The 20,296-nt window shown below is 38.7% G+C and overlaps 1 protein-coding gene and 1 long non-coding RNA gene across 5 annotated transcripts in view; both read right to left on the bottom strand.

Annotated features, from left to right (window-relative positions):
- Positions 1-20,296, bottom strand: part of PARP8 (poly(ADP-ribose) polymerase family member 8) — a 197,950-nt gene that overhangs the window by 136,849 nt on the left and 40,805 nt on the right. The window lies entirely within an intron of this gene.
- The window catches only part of LOC135228144 (uncharacterized), a 58,652-nt gene that overhangs the window by 15,965 nt on the left and 22,391 nt on the right, over positions 1-20,296 (bottom strand). The window contains exon 2 of the long non-coding RNA XR_010318474.1: positions 1-20,296. This exon is cut by the window's left edge and continues 15,965 nt beyond it; it is cut by the window's right edge and continues 12,870 nt beyond it. This is a non-coding gene — a long non-coding RNA (uncharacterized LOC135228144).

The following is a 20,296-nucleotide window of genomic DNA, read 5'->3' as shown; positions in this document are numbered from 1 at the left end:
TAATGGAAGAAATGATGAAGAAAAAAACAGCTGAACAGAGAATTTCAAAGGGCAGCCCAAGAACACAGAATAAAATATTATAATGAAATGTACAAACTCCTGGAGTTAGAAAACCGAAAGGGAAGAGCACACTTGGCATTTCTCAAGCTGAAAGAACTGAAGAAAAAATTCAAGCCTTGGATTGCCATCCCAAAGGATTCTACTGGCAAAATATTGAATGATGCAGGAAACATCAAAAGAAGATGGAAGGAATACACAGAACCACTGTATCAAAAAGAACTGGTCGATGTTCAACCTTTCAGGAGGTAGTTCAACAATTATTATGTGCACTGGGTTTGGGTATCATTTATTCACAAAGTTTGCATTATTCAATTTATAAACTGCCAGTAATACCCCTCAATGAAATACATTAAAATATCTTTATAGTGGACATGTTAGTTGCCTAGAGTGTCCTTTCTTCCTTCCAAAAAAAATAAAGTAATAACCAGAACAAAACAAAAAGCAAAAACAAAATTTTTCTTCCAAGTATCTATTCCTCCGTCCCTTTACACTCACAGTAAGATGATCCCATTCTGGCTCCAAACTGGCCAATCATAATGAAGGAAAGGACTTAAATGCCTTGCCTGGATGACAAGTTTTTCATCCACTCTTTCTGCTGAACCGGAATAAGGAAGCATGCAAGGTACTAACTGCTAATTGTAGCCATCTTGAAATGAGGAGGGAAACCAGCCTTAGGACAAAGTCAACATAACTAGGTTCTTTGATGACATCACTTAGCCCCTGACTTGTCCTGACTGATGCTTACTGTAGCCGTGGCCTTCCAGTAATATGAGATAATAAATGCCCTTCATACTTAAGCCTGTTTGAGACCTGGTTTCTGCTATTTGCTGTCAAAATACAACAGCTGATACAGTGTCTAAGGTATGTCTATTTGGTAACTCAACCTGGCTGAGACAAGAATGTTGTTGTTGGGCGCTGTCCAGTCAATTCCAACTCATAGCATCCCCATGGGACAGAGAAGAACTACCCCATAGGGTTTTCTCAGCTGTAATCTTTACCGCACAGATTGCTTGATCTTTCTCCAATGGAACCACTGAGTGGGTTCAAACCACCAGCCTTTCAGTTAGCAGCCAAGTACTTAACCATTGCACCACGAGTTCTCTAAGACAAGGATACCATCCCTGATATGATCAGAGCAGATACAACCATCCCAGTGAAAAACACTTTGTTTAGGGTTAATACCTCTAGGTGCTGCCCACAATGCTGCAATTACAAAACACCAAGAAAAGACTCGCTTAGCCCCAACAGCTGAGAAGTATGGAGCCAATAATCTTACTGATACAGAATACCTGGCAGAGGAATAGGCAGTCCCCCATCACCACTATCAAAATGACATTTTGTAAATCCCAATATTATGCTGTACAGGGCTGGTTCAAATTGTATATGATGCCAATCATAACAAACTTCTACTGCAACATGCATTTATTAACTTTTTACTGAAATACTGTGCAGTAATTACATTCATCAAAAAATTTACCCTCCTAGAGGTTCTTGCGCTTTACAGTTCATTAAGAGTCCATGGGGAAGCAAATTAAAACCAGGTTTCCAGGCCACATGCCCAGAAAACATGATTCAGTTGCTTTGAGGTGGAACTTGGGAATCTGCATCTTGCATGCATTTCAATAATTCTGATGCAGGGGAACCCTGAACCACATTTTAAGAAACCCTACCGTAGACCAAAGTAAAAATATATATCAGAGAAATACAGACAAATTAAATTTTACACACAAGTTTATGACGAAAATCAAGTCATAGCTGAATCCCACCAACTTCTCTTAAACATATTTTTAGTTCTTCTGGCGGCTATTTCTCTATCATTTATATCTTCTTAATTTATCATCTTTGCACTGTTTACATTATATTTACAGACCTTCAATTGTTTTCAGTTCTTCCATTGGTTTCGTCCTTGGTGTACTCCAATCAGGTTTCTTATTCCTTCAATTTTTTGTCAGTAACCTGACTCCCCCTTACCTTCCACAGCTGAGCCAGATATTACAGAAATAGCGCCTAGACGTTTGACCAAACACCATCACCATGTCCTTTTCATCTTTTACTTCTAAGATCACACATTCTCCTCAGAAAAGTTGCCTGAGATTGAGCAACTGTATTAATCAGTAAACTACTGCTGAAAGTAATAAAAGTACTTGCTTTAAAAATGTCATTTTCAATAAATAATTTCTTATACAATTGTTCCCAGTCCTTGCTTTGTTTATTGCAGCACTGATTTTAAAATTAAAACGGGCCCAGTTAACTAAAAATAAGTCAGATATCTTTATAAAATTAGTATTTTCCTTATCTCACTCCTTGACACTTTAGGTAATTACAATTTAAAAAGAAGCCAGCCAATTAGCTACTGTGGTTGCTCTCCTATAATTAAGGCAGCCAGTAAAACTCAAAGGAATAAGCCCCTTTTGATTTACTTTGGCTTCACAAAGCTCATCAGTGCAGATCATGAAGCTCATCAATGCATAAGAGAGACTCAAAACAAACCCCTGTACAATGTTACTTTGTCAATACCCCAATTTTAAAGTAATACTTTTTTTAAAGTCAGATGACTAAAATTTCCACCAAATCTTTTCCAGTGTTTACAATAGTCTCCACCTATGTTGAGAAGATGATGGGGAAGGCAGTAAAGGCATTGCTTTGGCCAGTCTGAAGTTCATCCATTCATAAGTGTCACATCTGTCTGTGTAATAAAGAATGTGGCTAATTTGTCCCTAGTTCCTGGGATGCAACCTCTAAGCCTCTGCAATTTCACGAGTGACTACAGTGTCTTTGCTGTTCATGGTGAGCTCCTCAGACCACACCAGCTAGTTTATGCGAACAAGATGATTCTGGAAGGGTCTGGCTGGGCCAGAAAGATTACCATATGATTTAGAGGGCTGGATTTCTGAGCCAGGTGATATCAGCCTAACTTCTGAGGAGTGGAGGGAGGCTCGAGATTCAACTAGAGTTCAATCATGTGGCCAGTGATTCCATCAATCATGTCTATGTAATGAGACTCCGATAAAAACTCTGTACACTGAGGCTTGGATGAGCTTCTCTGGTTGATAATATTCTGTACACTGTCATTCAACAATGTGCCATAAGGGTGACACGTCCCTATGGAGAACAGGAGCTTTAAGTTTGGGAACCTCCCAGACCTTGCCCTATGCATTAATCCCTTTGGCTGATTCTGATTTGTATCCTTTTACTATAATAAAACTGTAACAGTAAGTATAGCACCTTCCTCAGTTCTATGAATCATCTAGAAAATGACTGAACCTGAGTGGGTAATGGGAGCTTCCAAATTTGTAGCCAGCTATTTTTTTTTTTTTTTGGCCAGAAGTGAACCCGGCCTAGGGACCTCTGATCTTGTCGTTGGTGTCTAAAGTAAGACACTCTTATGGAGGACTGTGCCCTTATCCTGTGAAGTCTGGCAGAAGTCCAGGTGTGTGAGAAGTCATTTCCATCCTCCAATATGCAATGTTAAAGCTTTACTTTATGAGAAAATAAATTATTAATCGTGAACTAGCACTAAATTTACACAACCTTGTACACAAGCTCATAACTCTGCAAACAAATCAACAAATCTAGGTTTCAAAAACCATTTTGAAACACTCTGCAAGCATTGCTATTTTAAAGCAGCACTGACCAAAAGACATATACTGCAAATCACATATGTAATACTAAATTGTCACATTAAAAAAGCAATCAGAAATAGAATGAATGTTCAGACTGTTATAAAATTTGAGTGGGATGGAAAAGCCTTAAGTGTCTAATACAGAATCCTTCATACAAGAGAAGTCGTGAAATGTTGAGGCACTAACCCCTGGACACTAGCAAATTTACTGCCATTATCACAACTGGATTCTTGTTTCTCATGGAGCTCTGCGTAATATAGGGGTTATAATTTTATAGACAATGGTTAAGTGTTCTTATGACACCAAATCTTGGATATACCTGGACACACGCACTGAACCAACACCAAGTCAGCTTACCCACTACTAGAGAGCATGCTTGCAAATTTGACTTTAAAAAAAAAGAAAAGAATTCTGTGCAGCAGTGGATCAGGAGCCTAGGTGGCACACGCGGTTTGTGATTGGCTGCAAACCTAAAGGTTGGCAGTTTGAACCCACCCAGTGGCTCCACAGAAGAAAGGCCTGGTGAACTGCTTCCGCAGAGGTGACAGACAAGAAAACCCCGTGGAGCAGTTCTGCTGTGTAACACATAAGGTCGCCAGGAATCAGTCAGGGGCTGGATCAATGGCAGCTAACAACGACCACAGCAGATCTTACATCTTCTCCTTCCTGCGACTTCATTACTTTTGATTTAGTGCTTAACTCAAAAACCAAACTACAGGTAATTCAAAATAATTTTATGTAGATTTTTCCCAAACTTCAGTATTGTAATAGATCCACATAAGATGTGGAGAGAATAAATAAGAGCTGTGATGAAACAAATTACTAAAAAACTGGTAGGCATGCCTGCAGGCAGAATCAAGACAATGTCACTGACAAGGTCATGCTCTTAGACAAGTGGACCTGAAAAACCCAGATTTTCAAAGATGATGTCAAAAAACGATGTTTCACTGAGATGGCCATGGAAGATGTGCCATAAATTAAAGGCTGGGGCAGTTAGTAGGTTTGAACTTGAAAATAAAATCGAGAGAGACTAAAAACAAGCACAATATTAACTGGAAAGAAATTTTCTGAGCTGAAATGCAAAACTAAATAAACTTTCCGTTTTGATCACTGACAATAAAGCAAATTCAAAGTCCTCTACAGAATGTTGCTACAGTTTTAGTTTTTTTTCTTCACTCTTTCCACCAATATGAGAAAAAAGACCATGATTTTACTCCCAGATTTTGTATCTTTTCCAAAATGAAAAATTAAGAAACCTAAGTTCCTTTATTCAGTGTTATTTTTTACAATAAGTAGACTGCTTAGTTTCTAAAACTGAAAAAAATAGAAATAAAAAAATCAAAGGGATCCATGTTTCTTAGATGTTTTTCTCCCCCACAAAAAAGACATGCGTAGTGGAAAAAGTCTTCATGTGACTAAGACAGTGGGGCTTTGTACACCATTCTGGTCCCTGTATGACAAGGTGGTTAGTTGGTCTGAGGCAAGCCCCTACACTCTGAATCTCAGGGCTCTTGCCTGTCTAATGCAGAGAACTGCTCCTGTTCAAATGCTGAATCTAGGACATGTCTGCCTTTTCCCCAAGAACAAACATTTGTATAGAAGAGGTAATGAAAAGCCTTACTTCCTCAGCATTCTAAACTTTCAACTAAAAATGAAAAGTAGAAGCAGCACTTGGAACAATTAGCAATTTAGAGGTTGTTATGGATTGAACTGTGTCCCCAAAAACATTTATCAACTTGCCCAGGCCATGATTCCCTGTATTGTGTTGCTGTCCACCACTTTTGTCATCTGAAGTGAGTATCCTTTGTGCTGTAAATCCTAACCTCTATGATGTTAATGAGGCAGGATTACAGGCAGTTACGTTAATGAGGCAGAACTCAATCTACAGGATTAGGCTGCACCTTAAGTCAATCTCTGTCTAGATATAAAAGAGAGATAAAAGAGAGAATCAGGGAATAGGGACCTCATACCACCAAGAATGAAGCACTGGAAGCAAAGTGTGTCCTTTGGACCCAGGGTCTCTGTGCTGGGAAGTTCCTAGATCAGGGGAAGACTGATGACAATTACCTTCCCCCAGAACCGAGAGAGAACGCCTTCCACTGGGGCTGGTGCCCTGAATTTGAACTTCTAGCCTCCTAAACTACTAGACAATAAATTTGTTTGTTAAATCCATCCATTTGTGGTATTTCTGTTATAGCAACACTAGATTAACTAAGACAGAATTTAGTACCAAGAGTGGGGTGCTGCTCTAAACAATACCTACAATGTGAAAGCAGTTTTGGAACCAACTAATGGGTAGAGGCTGAAAGAGTTTAAAGTGCCTAATGCAAAAGCCTAGATTACCTTGAAGAGACTGCTGGTGGAATTATGAACATCAAAGACAGTTCTGCTGACAGATCAGAAGGAAATGAGGAGAGCTGTAACACTGGAGACAGCACAGATGGCAAGAAGTAGCAGTAGAGAAACAGCAGTAGCAGAACCAGGAAAACTGGCACGAGATGGCACAGGAGCCAATCCACGGAGCAAAAGAGGTGAGTGCCTTCAGGCAGGAGACTTCCTAGTGGAAGGGGGTGCCTCTGGGCACTTATCGGTGCAGCTAGCTTGCTGAACAGCCTTCTGAAGATACAATTACTGCACTAGCTAGGTGGCAATACCTTGCAAGGATGGGGCCACGTTCTCACAGAGGCAGTATATGCTCTAAACCAATGTCCGATATATGCTGCTGTTTCTCCCATAGCCAGGATTCATGGGTCCAGGAAGGGATGGAAATGAGTGTGCCACCACTCACCATTACCTGTAGCGACCCACTCATAAGATTTTTACTTCCGACCCCAAGACCCTAGGCTCTGCAGGTCTAGAATTCTTAGTTCCAAAGGGAGGAATGCTCCCACCAGGAGACACAACACTGATGCCATTGAACTGGAAGGTAAGAATGCCACCTAGCCACTTTGGGCTCCCTATGTCTCTGGATCAATAGGCAAAGAAGGGAAGTACAGTATTGGCTGATGTGATTGATCCTGATTACCAAGAAGAAATCAAACTGATATTACATGCTGGAGGTAAAGGAGAGTATGTCTGAAATACAGGTGATCCCTTAGGTCATCTCTTAGTACTATGATGCCCTGTGATTAAAGTCAATGGAAAACTACAGCAACCCAATTCTAACATGACTACTAATGGTTCAGGTTCTTCAGGAATGAAGGTTTGGGTCACCCCACCAGGCTGAGGTGCTTGCTGAGGGTAAAGGGAATACAGAATAGATGGTGGAAGATGGCAGTTCTAAATACCAATTATGGCCACGTGACCAGTTCTGATTGTTATGAGTATTTCTTCCTTGTATGTAAGCATCAAATATTTTTGCTTTCTTCACTTATGAAATACAAGATGTAAGCAAGCCTTGTGCATTTTCAGTTGTACATGTGTTAGTGCTACCATGTTAGGTGCAAGTATGACTTTATAATTGTCTTTACGGATTATGTATGGTTTAAGGAAATGTGTACAGGTGTCAAGTTGAAAAGGGGTGGACTGTGACGGTTAAGGTTGTGTGTCAACTAGGCTAGGTGATGGTTCTCAGAGGTTTGGCAATTATGATGTAGTTTGGCAGATGGGTAATAATGCAATCACCTCCACGATGACAGCTGATATAATGTAATCACCTCCATGATGAGATCTGCTGTGAATAGCCAATCAGTTGAAAGGAAGCTTCTTTGGGCATATAGCTTGCATCCAATATACGTGAACTTTCTAGCAAAGCTTGCTGGCTTTTGCTCTGCTTTGGATCCTGCATTTGGCTGGTCAACATGTGACCTCTGGTTCTTGGGACTTGAGCCAGCAGCCTACCATCTTACCTGCTGATACTGGAATCATCAGCCTTTGCAGCCCATGAGCCAGCAGCCTCCTGTCTGACGTGTGGATCTTGGGTTCTTCAGCCCTTACAGCTATGTGAGTCAGGAGAAGCTTCCAGCCTGAAGTCTGACCCATGGACTTGGGACTTGCCAGTCTCTACACCCATTTGAGCTATTTCCTTGAGATAAATCTCTCTCTCTCTCTCTGTCTCCCTCATTCTGTATCTCTCTATATGTATACTCAAACACACGTGCGCACTACACTGGTTTTGCTTCTCTAGAGAACCCAGCCTAAGACATAGGTAATCTGACATACAAAGCCAACAATTTTTAAATATCTACCAAGAGTCTTTAAAAAGTTCCAAATTTTACATTCATTTTTTCTTTACTAACAGCTATTAAATTGGAATTTCCTTGCATTACACTAATTAGACATAATTTCCTACAACATAGCTTTTTCATGTTTTCCTACTAATTCATTTTCATTACATTTCTGATACAACTGAGGTGGTAGTAAAGAGAAAGAGAAACTCCCTACAAAGTTTTAGTATTAAACATTAGCAGAATCATTTAAAGTTAAAACAAACATTGAAAATGTCCCCTAAAATCATGTATGTGTTTGGGCCTGCAGGTATGAGTTTGTGGATGTGTGTAACTTCCTGTAAATCTGAGTGTTCACTAAGTGCTAACCATTTTTTCTGCTATTTTTCTGTGGAAATCCTCCTTGACCCTTTTCTGAATTATATCGATTTAAAAATCCAGTTCATGGTTCCACTTCATCTCTCAAGGCCGTGTGACTTCTTTGTTTGAAATACTACAGTAAATGGCCCCATGCTCCTAAGATACAAAAACTCTATGGTTTCATGGCAAAATGCTTGACAGATGATTGGGAGTTTTCCAGCCCCCAGTCTTTTTCCCTCTATTCACTTAAGATCAACATATTAACCATAATTCCTGTTATTTGCCATTATTAGTTAATGATCACAATGATTACATATTTTTACCATATACTCATTTATTCCTCCCAACAACCTGATAAAAAAGTTTTTATTGCCATCATTTTACAGTCCAAATAGGAAACTAAGGATTGAGAGATTAAGTAATAGGCTAAGGTCTGAAAGCTAGGATAATATGATGATAGATTTTGAACCCAGGCATGAGTAATTCCAAAATCTTACTCTCTGACCACTCCTTTTGTTACAGTTTCTGAAGCTTGATGAAGTGTACAAATGTATACGTAAATTTCCACAGTGAGATCGCTCTGACTCCATGCCCATAAGTCTCCTCCCCTGAAGGCTTTCTTCTGTGAGAAAAGAAGTTTTCCAGACAGTTTTTCTGAGGGCAAGTTTTCTCACTGTTGTTTTTAAGTGTCGACGAATCAGTTCCAAATTATAGCAACCCCATGTATAACAGAACAAAACGTTGCCTGGTCCTGCACCATCCTCACAGTCCTTGCTATGTTTGGGCCCATTGTTACAGCCACTGTGTCAATCCATCTCATTGAGCTTCTTCCTTTTTTTCGCTGACCCTCTACTGTCATTCTCCAGGGACTCGTCCCTCCTGATAACATGTTCAAAGTAAGCAAGACAACGTCTTGCCAACCTGGCTTCTAAGGAGCATTCTGGCTTTACATCTTCCAAGACATATTTGTTCATTCTTTTAGCAATCCATGGTACGTATATTCAATATTCTTTGCCAACACCATTATTCCTTACTAATTTTTCAGCTTTCACATGCATAGGAGGTAACTGAAAATACCATGGCATGGGTCAGGAGTAGAGAACAAATGGCAAAGTCAATGAGAAATTTTACTGTTTTGTTCTCCATAGAGGGAGCTTAAAATATACTCAAAACCAGTTGCTGTAATGTCAATTCCGGCTCACAGCAACCCCATGTGTGTCAGAGTAGAACTGTGGTCCACAGGGTTTTCAATGGGTGTTTTCAGAAGGAGATGACCAGGTCTTTCTTCCAAGGACTTGAACCTCTAGCCTTTCAGTTAGTAGCTGAGTGTGTTAACCGTTTGTACCTACTGAATCGACTCCGACTTATAGTGACCTCAACAGGCACTCAATATTTGTGGGAGGGATAAACTGTCTCAGTGATAATATCATGAATCTTTCTAGAGATAAATCCAACTCCCAAGAAGTGTTTTAAGTAATGAACTGAGTTGGCCAGTTGGACTAAATAGTACAGAACAAAAAATTTATTATTTCCTTAAACAGAAATGCCATTTCCCAGAGATTACATATCCTCCTGTTAACCTGCTTCTACAACACCTTCTATCTTCTATAATTATCTGATTTATTTATATGCATATTTATCTATTGTCTATGTTTTCTACTTTTTTTTTTTTTTCCTATGTTTTCCACTTAGACTGTAAGCTGCATGTAGGCAGGGTCCCAGTCAGCCTGTCACCACTATATTCACCTTGGCTGGCATGTAGGAAGCATCCATGAAATGACTGCAAGAATGAAAGACATATTTGTTTCCTCTTCTGTGCAACTAATGTGTTCCTTAATCCTTTTCCACTTAGCATTGTTTGGTGCCTTAATTACTTCTGTAGTAGGATTAAGGAGTCTGATACCATATTAATAAATGAAACAATTCCTGCTACTTTTGTTGAAAAAAGTTCAGAGAGAAACTGGGTGGAGGGAAAAGCAGTGCTGCCGCAACGGGATCCTGAATATTACCTATTTTTTATAGAGATAAGAATGAAATGTCAAAAGCAAGGGTCTCACCTGCTAAGGTCTTAGTTTTAATGAACTAGAGGGTTCTGACTTTGAATTTAAATCACTCTGTAGAAAATAAAACTATGTTGAAAAAATCATGTAACAAAATGAGAAGCCTTGGTAATTGTCATTCATAATACTTTCTACAAGCAGGAATGAGTTTAAGGCTGGTCTTGTTCTAGAAGCCAGCAATAAAGCAGGAATTTACTTATCTAGTTACATCATTATTTTACTTCTAAAGATCCCTGGTGGTGTGGTGGTTCAAGTGCTGGGCTGCTAACCAAAAGGTCAGTGGTTAGAAACCACTAGTGATTCCCTGAGAGAAAGATGTAGCAGTTGGTTTCCATAAAGATTTACAGCCTTAGAAACTCTATGGGGCAACTCTACTCTACCCTACAGGGTCGCTATGAGTCAGAATTGACTCGATGGCAGTGGGTAGTTACATCATTACTTTACTTCTAATACTTTATCAGTCACTGCTCAAGTTACTTCTTGTTACTCAAAACTAGGTCAAATTATTACAATTGTATGATCAAATGTGGTATAATACCTATCTTTTTAAAAAACACAATTTACTTTTCTTTCCTAGGGAAATTGCATAAGATTTAGTTAAAGCTAAATGTTAATTCATAAGTTAAGAAGTTCAGTAATAGACAATCAAGCACACCAAAGACACAAGGAAAATATTAGCCCAAGAGACAAAAAGGGCTACATAAACAAGAGATTCTATCAGCCTGAGACCAGAAGAACTACATGGTGCCAGGCTACCACCAGGGAACACAACAGAGAGTACCTGACGGAGCAGGAGAAAAGTGGGGTGCAGAACCCAAACTCTAATAAAAACACCAGACTTAATGGTCTGACTGAGACTGGAGGAACTCCGGAAGACATGGCCCCCAGACTCTCTGTTAACCCAGAACTAAAACCATTCCCAAAGCCAACTCTTCAGACAAAGATTAGACTGGACTATGAGATATAAAATGAAACTCACGAAGAGTGTGCTTCTTAGTTCAAGTAGATACATGAGACTAAATGGGCAGCTCCCGTCCGGGGGCTAGATGAGAAGGCAAAAAGAGACAGGAGCTGGTTGAATGGACACAGGAAACCCGGGGCTGAAAGGAGTGTGGTGTCACATTGCATGGAGAGCAACTAGGGTCACATAACAATATGTGTATAAATTTTTGTATGAGAAACTAACTTGATCTGTAAACTTTCACTTAAAGCACAATTTAAAAAAAGTTCAGTAAGAAAAGAACCAAATTTAGGAACACTTACATAAATTGCACAATGAATATATTGTCATCAGGTTTCAAATTACATATTCTTCAATTAGTCCCTAAAAGCAGAAAAACTGCGTATCATTTTATTAAAAAGGTCACTTGCCAAAACAAGAAAAAAATATTGTTTTATATTTCCGAACTAAAACAATCACAACTCTGAAATTACACTCATTATTTTCATGAGTCAGAGCTTTAAGAACAAGGTCAAATTCTTGAATTTTTTAAAAAATAAAATTATGACACCAAAGGTTTGTGCTTTCTAAATAAGAAAGGAAAAAGTTCTAAATCCTTATGCATAACCATATTACTAACCAAAAAAAAAAACCTCCACATGTACCTTATCTGAAGTCCCTTGAGCAAGACAAGATCTTCCTAGGATGCAGTTATATCTATTCATCAGGGTGAACAGTTTATTTTGGAGTTATTAATGAATAAAGGCTTTAAATGGTTTTTTTCAAGTTAACTTTACCACTTTGGCAGCCTCAAAAATCTTCAAAATTTTAGAAGAACGAATCTTATTAACAAAAGTTGCTTCTAAAATGATCATTGAAACTGTAAATGTAGTTGTATAACGTTAATGTCACATATATTATACTCCCACTTATACAAACTATGCCCCAAAAAAAGCAAATTAATATTTATGAGGGGAATTCAAATACAAAAAAAAAAAAAAAAACCAAACCCAGTGCCGTCAAGTTGATTCTGACTCATAGCGACCCTATAGGACAGAGTAGAACTGCCCCATAGAGTTTCCAAGGAGCACCTGGCCAATTTGAACTGCCAACCCTTTGGTTAGCAGCCGTAGCACTTAACCACTATACCACCAGGGTTTCCTCAGATACAAAACACATTCTTTTTGTTAGAAGGATTAAAAGCTTTATGCCCCGGTAACCAAATTCACAGTGGCTTCCCCTTGATCCATACCCCACACATCCAGTCAACACCAGACCCTGCTGATTCAGCCACTAAATATCTTTTAAATTCATCCAAATAGTCCCATCCTCATAGCCACTACTACAACAGCCTTCTATTAAGATACCTATATAAAACACGTTCCATCTCACCCTTTTCCTAAGAAAAAAAGTGCAGGGAAGGGGACAACAACATAGGCTGTCAAATGCTCAATCTGTGGAAGGTTAAATGAACTCCAAAATTAAAAATCTGTCACTTGAATCCATGTTAGTCATTAAAAGTAAATGATAGAAAAATCATATTTAAATTAGAATGTGGTTATTCAAATAATGTAAGACTTGCATATAAATTCTAACATAAGAAATTCCCCAAGGCATAATCTGGGGAACTTCCATTGTCTCAGATGAAGAAATTCAGGAACTCCAAAACCAACAGAAAGTGTTTTAATGAGTACTCAGATGGATATGGAGTGCTACTTGGAGGGTTATCTAGAAGCTACTTTAAAGTATGAGTGTGAGAATTACTAAAGCCAATGATTATCCTGAGAGACTGCTGCCACACTTAAAAAAAAAAAAAACAGACTCAGAAGTTTAAGAAACAGTAGCTGAATTAGCATTTCTACATTAATTTAACACTGTATTCAGGGGAAGGAAACATAATTTTGAAAAACGATCTCCCCCCGATTTAAATATTCAGTTGTAGCATATAAGCAATAGTCAAGAGGCTGCAAACAGTTAAAATAAGAGAAAATCAAACACATATTCCAATTTTCACTAATTTAAATATCTGCCTTAAAGAGTTATTTAGTAAATTTAGATGACATTATGTTTATTTTCCTGCAGTTGATCAAATTAAGTCTCCAATTTCACTGCATTAAAGAAGAGCAAAACGGAAATTTATGTTTGGGAACCACAGGCTACTTAAGAAAAAAAGTTTTTATGTGCAAGTTTATCTTGTCTCCCATTGCGAATGAAGTTATCTACAGAATAGTTAATAGGTGGAACTTGAAAAAAGCTTTATCCTCTCGAAGAATTTTAAAGAGGAAAACCATATAAAGTTCTCTTTTCAGCACAGTGGCAACAGATTAGAAAATAATAATAATAAAAACCAGCTCTTTTCACTCATAAGCCAGTGCAATTTTTTTTCCTGGAAGCTGATTGTGGCACATCTGGCCCAAGGTATAGTAGAAAGAAGACAAATGTTCATGGCTTAAGACCTTGTGTGTTAAGTCCCAATCTCACTATTTTCTCGATCTTGAACAAGAAACACTTGTTTGTCTCACCACAATGTCTACAACTGAACTTTTAGAAATGGATTTGTATTTAGTTTGGTTTTCAATGAGTCATGCTATCTGTCTTTCTCCATGTGAATGCAATTTTAAATTCATCCAATGGGTGACAAAAAGGGCCAGACATAACTGACCGATGTTATCTAGTTGTTAGCTGCCCTCAAGTCAGCCCAACTCATGGTAAGCCCATTGCACAATTCGTGGGGTTTTTCAGTGACTGATTTTTAGAAGTAGATCGCCAGGCTTTTCTTCCTGGTCTGTCTTAGTCTGGAAGTTCCTCTAAACCCTGTTCAGCATCATAGCAACACACAAGCCTCCACTGACAGACTGAGCTTGAGATGCATTGGCGGGGAACTGAACTTGGGTCTCCCGCTTGGGAGGTGAGATTTCTACCACTGAACCATCACTGCCCTCTAATGTTATCCTCCCAAATATGTAATCAGTCAGAAAGAACCAGTGAGAGGTCTTAGCTATATCCAAAGACCTCTAATGTTCCAACAACTTGCTACCACTCAAAATATGGTCTACCTGGCAGCATCAGCTCACCTAGGTGTATATTAAAGATATACAATCCTGTCCCATCCCAGACTTACTAAATCTAAATCTGCATTTCAACAGATGCCCAACTGATTCCTATGCCCATTAAGGTTTGAGATTTAATACATAATATCTTTTTTCTTTTTTATCATATTGATAATATAGATGGCACTATAATTTGGCTGACCCACAATAGTCTATCTACAACAGCATGTGGGAGTAGTCCTAGACAGGTAAGGATGCTTTAATGAAAATGGCTGAATACACATTGCTCTGATCTGAATACCTCTTTACACTAATCTGCTCTTGAGCAGGCTGGGAAACTCAGGCAGCTAAAGAAATGGAATTATATGAATAATGTAGGTACAAACATTTTGAAAATGGTAGTTTAAAATAACTCTTAGTACTAAGATTCCAATTCTGCTAAGATCCAAGTTCTTTAGGTAATAAGCTTACTAGCAAGGGAGGAATCAAAGGGTCAACAAACCCCATAATCCTTCCCATGCTCCAGTGCTGTAGGGTCTTCTCAGTCTTCCACTGATTCAGTCGGTCATTTAACACGTACTTACTCAGCACTAACTCTGTGCCATGCCATGTTACAGGCAGGGATAGAGTCAAAGGAAAGTAAGACAAACATGCCCTTCCTGTATGGAAATTACATTAGTATGGCTCTGAAGCAGGCTCCATCCTCTACCAGCACTACATCCAATAACCAGAGACATCACCATGTCCTCGTTTCCTGAACAAAGGACTACAGAAAAATGTCTTCTCGCCAAAGTTCTTTGGGGCAAAGGTGGAATTTTTTTCAAAGAAACTTTGTTCATTTGTTTCCTGTGAAACTTAGGAAAATCCTGCTTTAACTCTTCCCCAGGGTGGGAGTAACATATCTTGAATACATTTACTTGGTACATTTTTAACTTGCTAGTGAGAAGCTAAAGATCTCCCTGGCAAACACATCTTACAAACCACCTCCCTTCTAATCCTTGTCATTTCCTGATTCCTTTCAGGGAACCCTTGACTGTGTAGCTTCCTTTTGAGATGTTTCTTTCTATTTTCCTTTTAGTTTCTGCAGTGGGTTTTCCTTCCATTCAAGAAGGGATAAAATGAATGTCTCAATAGAATAAGAGACTGATTATTCTTTGATTGGTTAATTGTTTCTGGCCTTTTTGCTGCTCATCACTGCACTGTGGGGGGAAAAAAGAATGTATCATCCCATTTACATAGGGATTCTGCTGTTTATAAAACTCTCAGGTATAATTTCTGACTTCATATAAGGCCAAGGGTCATTTCACCACAGCAGTGGGAAGTGAAAAGATGTTAAAGGTTAGAAGAGCTGTTAAGAACCTGCTGGAGACAATTAATTTGAATTGTAATATTCACAGATGCTCTAGAATTCTCAGAAAGCCCTGAAAACAACAGGAGTAGCTTTAGATTAACATGGATCCTTCAAGTGCAAGGGCCATGTTTTACTTGTCTTTGTTTCCCTAGTGCCTATGTCTGCTGTAGTGGTGGATGAATACAACAATTAGTAAACATTTTACACATTTTGTATGTATTCTGAGGTTCTCTTACATAAACCTCCAATTTAAGCACGAAGCACCAACTCATGTATTCACTTACACTCAGGAAATATACCTTGAACACCTACTGTGTACCAGGCATTGTGCTAGGCCCTGGAGAATGGTGAGCCAATGCAGACATGACACCAAAAGTCCTCCTAGAGATCATGATCCAGAGAATGAAATTAGACTTTAACCAATAAAAAAACAAAAACCCATTGCCATCTAGTCAATTCTGACTCATAGTGACCATAAAGAACAGCGTAGAGCTGACCCATAGGGTTTACAAGGAGCGCCTGGTAGATTCAAACTGTCAACCTTTTGGTTAAGCAGCTGTAGCTCTTAAGCACTACACCACCAGGGTTTCCCAAAGATACACCAGGTTCAGCCAAGGTAGGCACCATGACACTGCCATGACTTGGATTTGAACCAAGGTTGCTGCAGCCACAATGCAGAGTACTAACCACTGTACAATCAAGGCATGCCACAAAGTCACACGTAAATGTGTAAAACTGCAGTTGTAATATGATGAGAAACCTCTAACGGGGGATGTGGCCTAATCACAAAGTCAGAGAGAGAGACAGAGAAGGCTCTCCTGAGTGACACTTGAGGGGTACAAGGGAGAGGAAGAAGGAAGTTTCCCTGGTCCAATGTAGAGATTATTTTCATTACTAGTAAAACTGGTAGCCACTGAGCTCTTAACCACTGTGCCACCAGGGCTCCTTGGTCCTAAGAGACAGAAGATTAGAACACATGTGCTAATACAGTACTTCACTGATGAAAAATGAGAATAAGATAGAGCTTTGAATATTCACTGTCTATTACCACCAACATTACCACCAACATAGATATTAAGAAAAAAACACAAATAACTTTGCTGCCACCGCCCCCCGCCCCGACTCCTCAATTCAACAAGGCTTTTTATTTATTTACTTTAGGTATTAACATCTTGATTGGAGTACAGAGTTTCTTGTTTAAAATACCGTCAGCAAAGAATTGAAATAAAAAAGAGCAATGATTTCCAGATAAGATTCTGACATTCTATTCAATAACTTTCCAAAAACTCTAGAACGGGTTTTCAGATCCATTCTTCTTAATGCCCTAACTGAGTCACGGTTACAGTGGCAGGCCTGTGTCATACTGTAATAAAGGAGAATAAGAACACCCAAGCCGAGGGCAGTAAATCCAAGGGTAAAGAGATTAGACGCTTAAAGCCTCAGGGGCTGATAGCTAAGAAGGCAAAAGAAAAATTCAGAAAGCCATATACAGAGTAAATTAAGAAAGGAGCAACAGAATTAAGATGAAGAAATACTAATTTAGATTCCTGAAAAGAAGTGATGGCGGGGGGAACAGATCTAAGACTGATGTTAGTAGAGTCAAGGGAATCAGACTGCAAAAGACACAAAGCAGAAAGTGACCAATTAGAGTCGTGAGAGCAGAGGACAAATTTCAGTGAGTTAAACAGTAAATGGGGATAAAGTGGTAGAGACATGGCTATAGAGGGAAAGACAAAAAGAAACTAGTGGATGAAATAGGGTCACTGCTTTGTTTTTATATAATAATAGCTGCCTCATAGTTTTCATCCTTTCGAGCTGAAGATTCCAGGAGGCTGATCAAGAAATTTAATGTACATATTCACAACCATTAAAATACGGTAGCTTGCAGGGGGAGGGGAGATATGGTACCTTGGATGCACAAGTTTAATTTAAAATGTGGGGCAACTTTTCAGTTACTCAAGTTTAACTCAATCTTAGAATCAAACTTTAAGTTTTCCTCCAGGTAAAGCTTAAGAGTCCCTGAGTGGTGCAATGGTTAAGGCATTCAGCTGCTAACTCAAAGTTTGGTGGTTCGAGTCCACCCAGAGGCGCCTTGTAAGAAAAGCTTAGCCATCTACTTCCAAAAAATCATCCATTAAAAACTCTATGCAGCACTGTTCTACCCTGGTGCACATGGGGTCATCATGAGTCAGAATCAACTCAGCAGCAACAGGTTTCAGTAAAGCTTTAAACAATTCTGATTTAATTTGTGTCCTTCTTGCTGTGTAAAACAAGGCAGACCCAACAGTCCAAAAAAGTAACTATAAACTAGGGAAGAAATAAGTCACAGAAGGAACAGTATAACCTGGCTGTCCCCAAACCCTAACTACATTATATATCTGAAACAAATTAGAAATAACTGTTTCTCATTTCCTCATTTAAAAACAATCTTCTCTCCTTTATAAAGGATTAAATTATTCTAAGTGTTGATTTACAGACTTAAGTAAAACATTTACATAATTCATAACAATAAAGAGCATGTATTTCTTTCATCTAAATCAAGTTCTTGTTCAAAACTAAATAGTAAATTCAACTGACATAGATCAAGGTAATGTCATAGTAGAACATTATCTTGGATTCACCAAAGCCACAATTTTTGAAATTTGTAATTCCCACAGGAATTCTAAATCACCAAAACATTGCTCAAGTACACTAAAGCCTGAATTTTGAATACTCAAGAGTAAATCAATTTGTGGAGATTTGGGAAATAATAATTCCTTATCTCCTAAAAAGTTTAGAAATATTCAATTACTGTTTTTTTTAAACTATACAGTGTAAGAAGGATACAGAAATTTAAAAAAAAAAATTTGAACACTGACCAAAGGGAAAAAAATGAACACATTTATGACTCTTTTTAAAAAAATAAAAGAATGGCTTATACAAATGTGTTTAGTCTTTTATTGACAATAACGATCATTAGTTCATTAGTGCACATTATTACTGTAAGTTACAAAACCTACCCATTTGCTTTTATGAAATGTGTCAATAAGCGTTCAATTAGCTAAACTGGTCAGACTCCAACAATCATTTTCAACCTAGTTCATTACTTTAGGAGGCCTAAATAACCAGGCATGAGCCTGGCCCAGGTTGATACTTTCTCCATTTTCTACACACTGGGGGTGCTGCATGAGGTCATGTCCCACTTATAGCTCAGGCCCACATAAGCAATGACAACTCAGTATTATTGGCAAAGGAGTTGCCACAATGCAATATTCTTATTCCATTTTTAGTCTACACTTGAGTGCTGCTTGCTCCACAGAGTCTACATAACCATGTATACATGGTTCCAGTTTCCAGAGAGGGAGTATTATCTCAGGCTATACTGTGAAGCTTTTAGTTAAAACTTATATTCTTGAAGAACCCACCCTACCTAAAATGTCATAAATCATCGAATTTATATCAGGAGAATAAAATAAACATGAAAAGATATTCAAACTCATTATTAATAATTGCAAATTAAATCTATAAAGAGATTCAACATTGTATACATGAAATTGGCAAAAACTGAAAAGAATTCTAATATCATGGATGAGCTAAGTTATGAAAGTGCTCGTGGGAGTGTAAATTGATGTTGCTTTCATAGAGGAAACTTCACAACATGTGACAAATGGCTCAGAATTTTCATGTCTAAGAGTACGGCTGCTAACCAAAGTGTCGGCAGTTCGAATCTGCCAGGCGCTCCTTGGAAACTCTATGGGGCAGTTCTACTCCGTCCCATAAGGTTGCTATGAGTTGGAATCGACTCAAGGGCACTAGGTTACTGGGTTGGGTAAGAATACATTATGAGTAAATAACCAAAAAGAAAAAGAAAAACCAAAGACACTGCCATCTAGTCAATTCCAATTCATAAAGAATCTATAGGGCAGAGTAAAACTGCCCCATAGGATTTCCAAAGGGTGGCTGGTGGATTCGAACTGCAGACCTCTTGGTTAGCTGCTGAGCTCTTAACCACTGCACCACCAGAGCTCCATGAGCGAATAGACACTTGCAAAAAATGTAAATACAAGGATCCTTATTTACTGACAGATACTGGGAGCAAAAGAAATGTTCCCAAACAGGTTCACCCGTACAAAGGAGTTACAGACAATTATTTATGGCTATTGTTAAGTGCCACCACGGCAACGGTTTGTCGTGCTGTAGTTGCTGGCGTATTGCTGAGATGCTAGAAGCTATGCCACCAGTAGTTCAAATACCAGCAGGGTCACCCATGGTGGGGAGGTTTCAGCGGAGCTTCCAGACTAAGATTAGGAAGGACCTGGCAGTCTACTTCTGAAAAGAATTAGCAAGTGAAAACCTTATGCATAGCAGCAGAACACTGCCTGATATACCGCTAGAAGATGGGCTCCTTAATGACTTAGATGGAGTCAAGTTTTTGGGACATTCACTTGTTGATGTGGCATGACTCAAAATGAGAAGAAACAGCTGCAAGCATCCATTAATAACTGGAACGTAGAATATACGAAGTATGAATCTAGGGAAATTGAAAGTCTTCAAAAATGAAATGGAACACATACAGATGGATATCCTAGGCATTAGTGAGCTGAAATGGACTGGTAAAGCCATTCTGAATCAGACAATAGTATGGTCTACTATGCTGGGAATGACAAATGTTGAAGAGAAATGGTGTTGTTTTAAACCCCAAAAACA

The sequence above is a fragment of the Loxodonta africana genome, chromosome 2 (assembly GCF_030014295.1).
Source record: "Loxodonta africana isolate mLoxAfr1 chromosome 2, mLoxAfr1.hap2, whole genome shotgun sequence".
Lineage (NCBI taxonomy): Eukaryota > Metazoa > Chordata > Mammalia > Proboscidea > Elephantidae > Loxodonta > Loxodonta africana.
The sequence above is the reverse complement of the archived record's forward strand: the minus strand, read 5'-3'. Positions and strand labels throughout refer to the sequence as shown.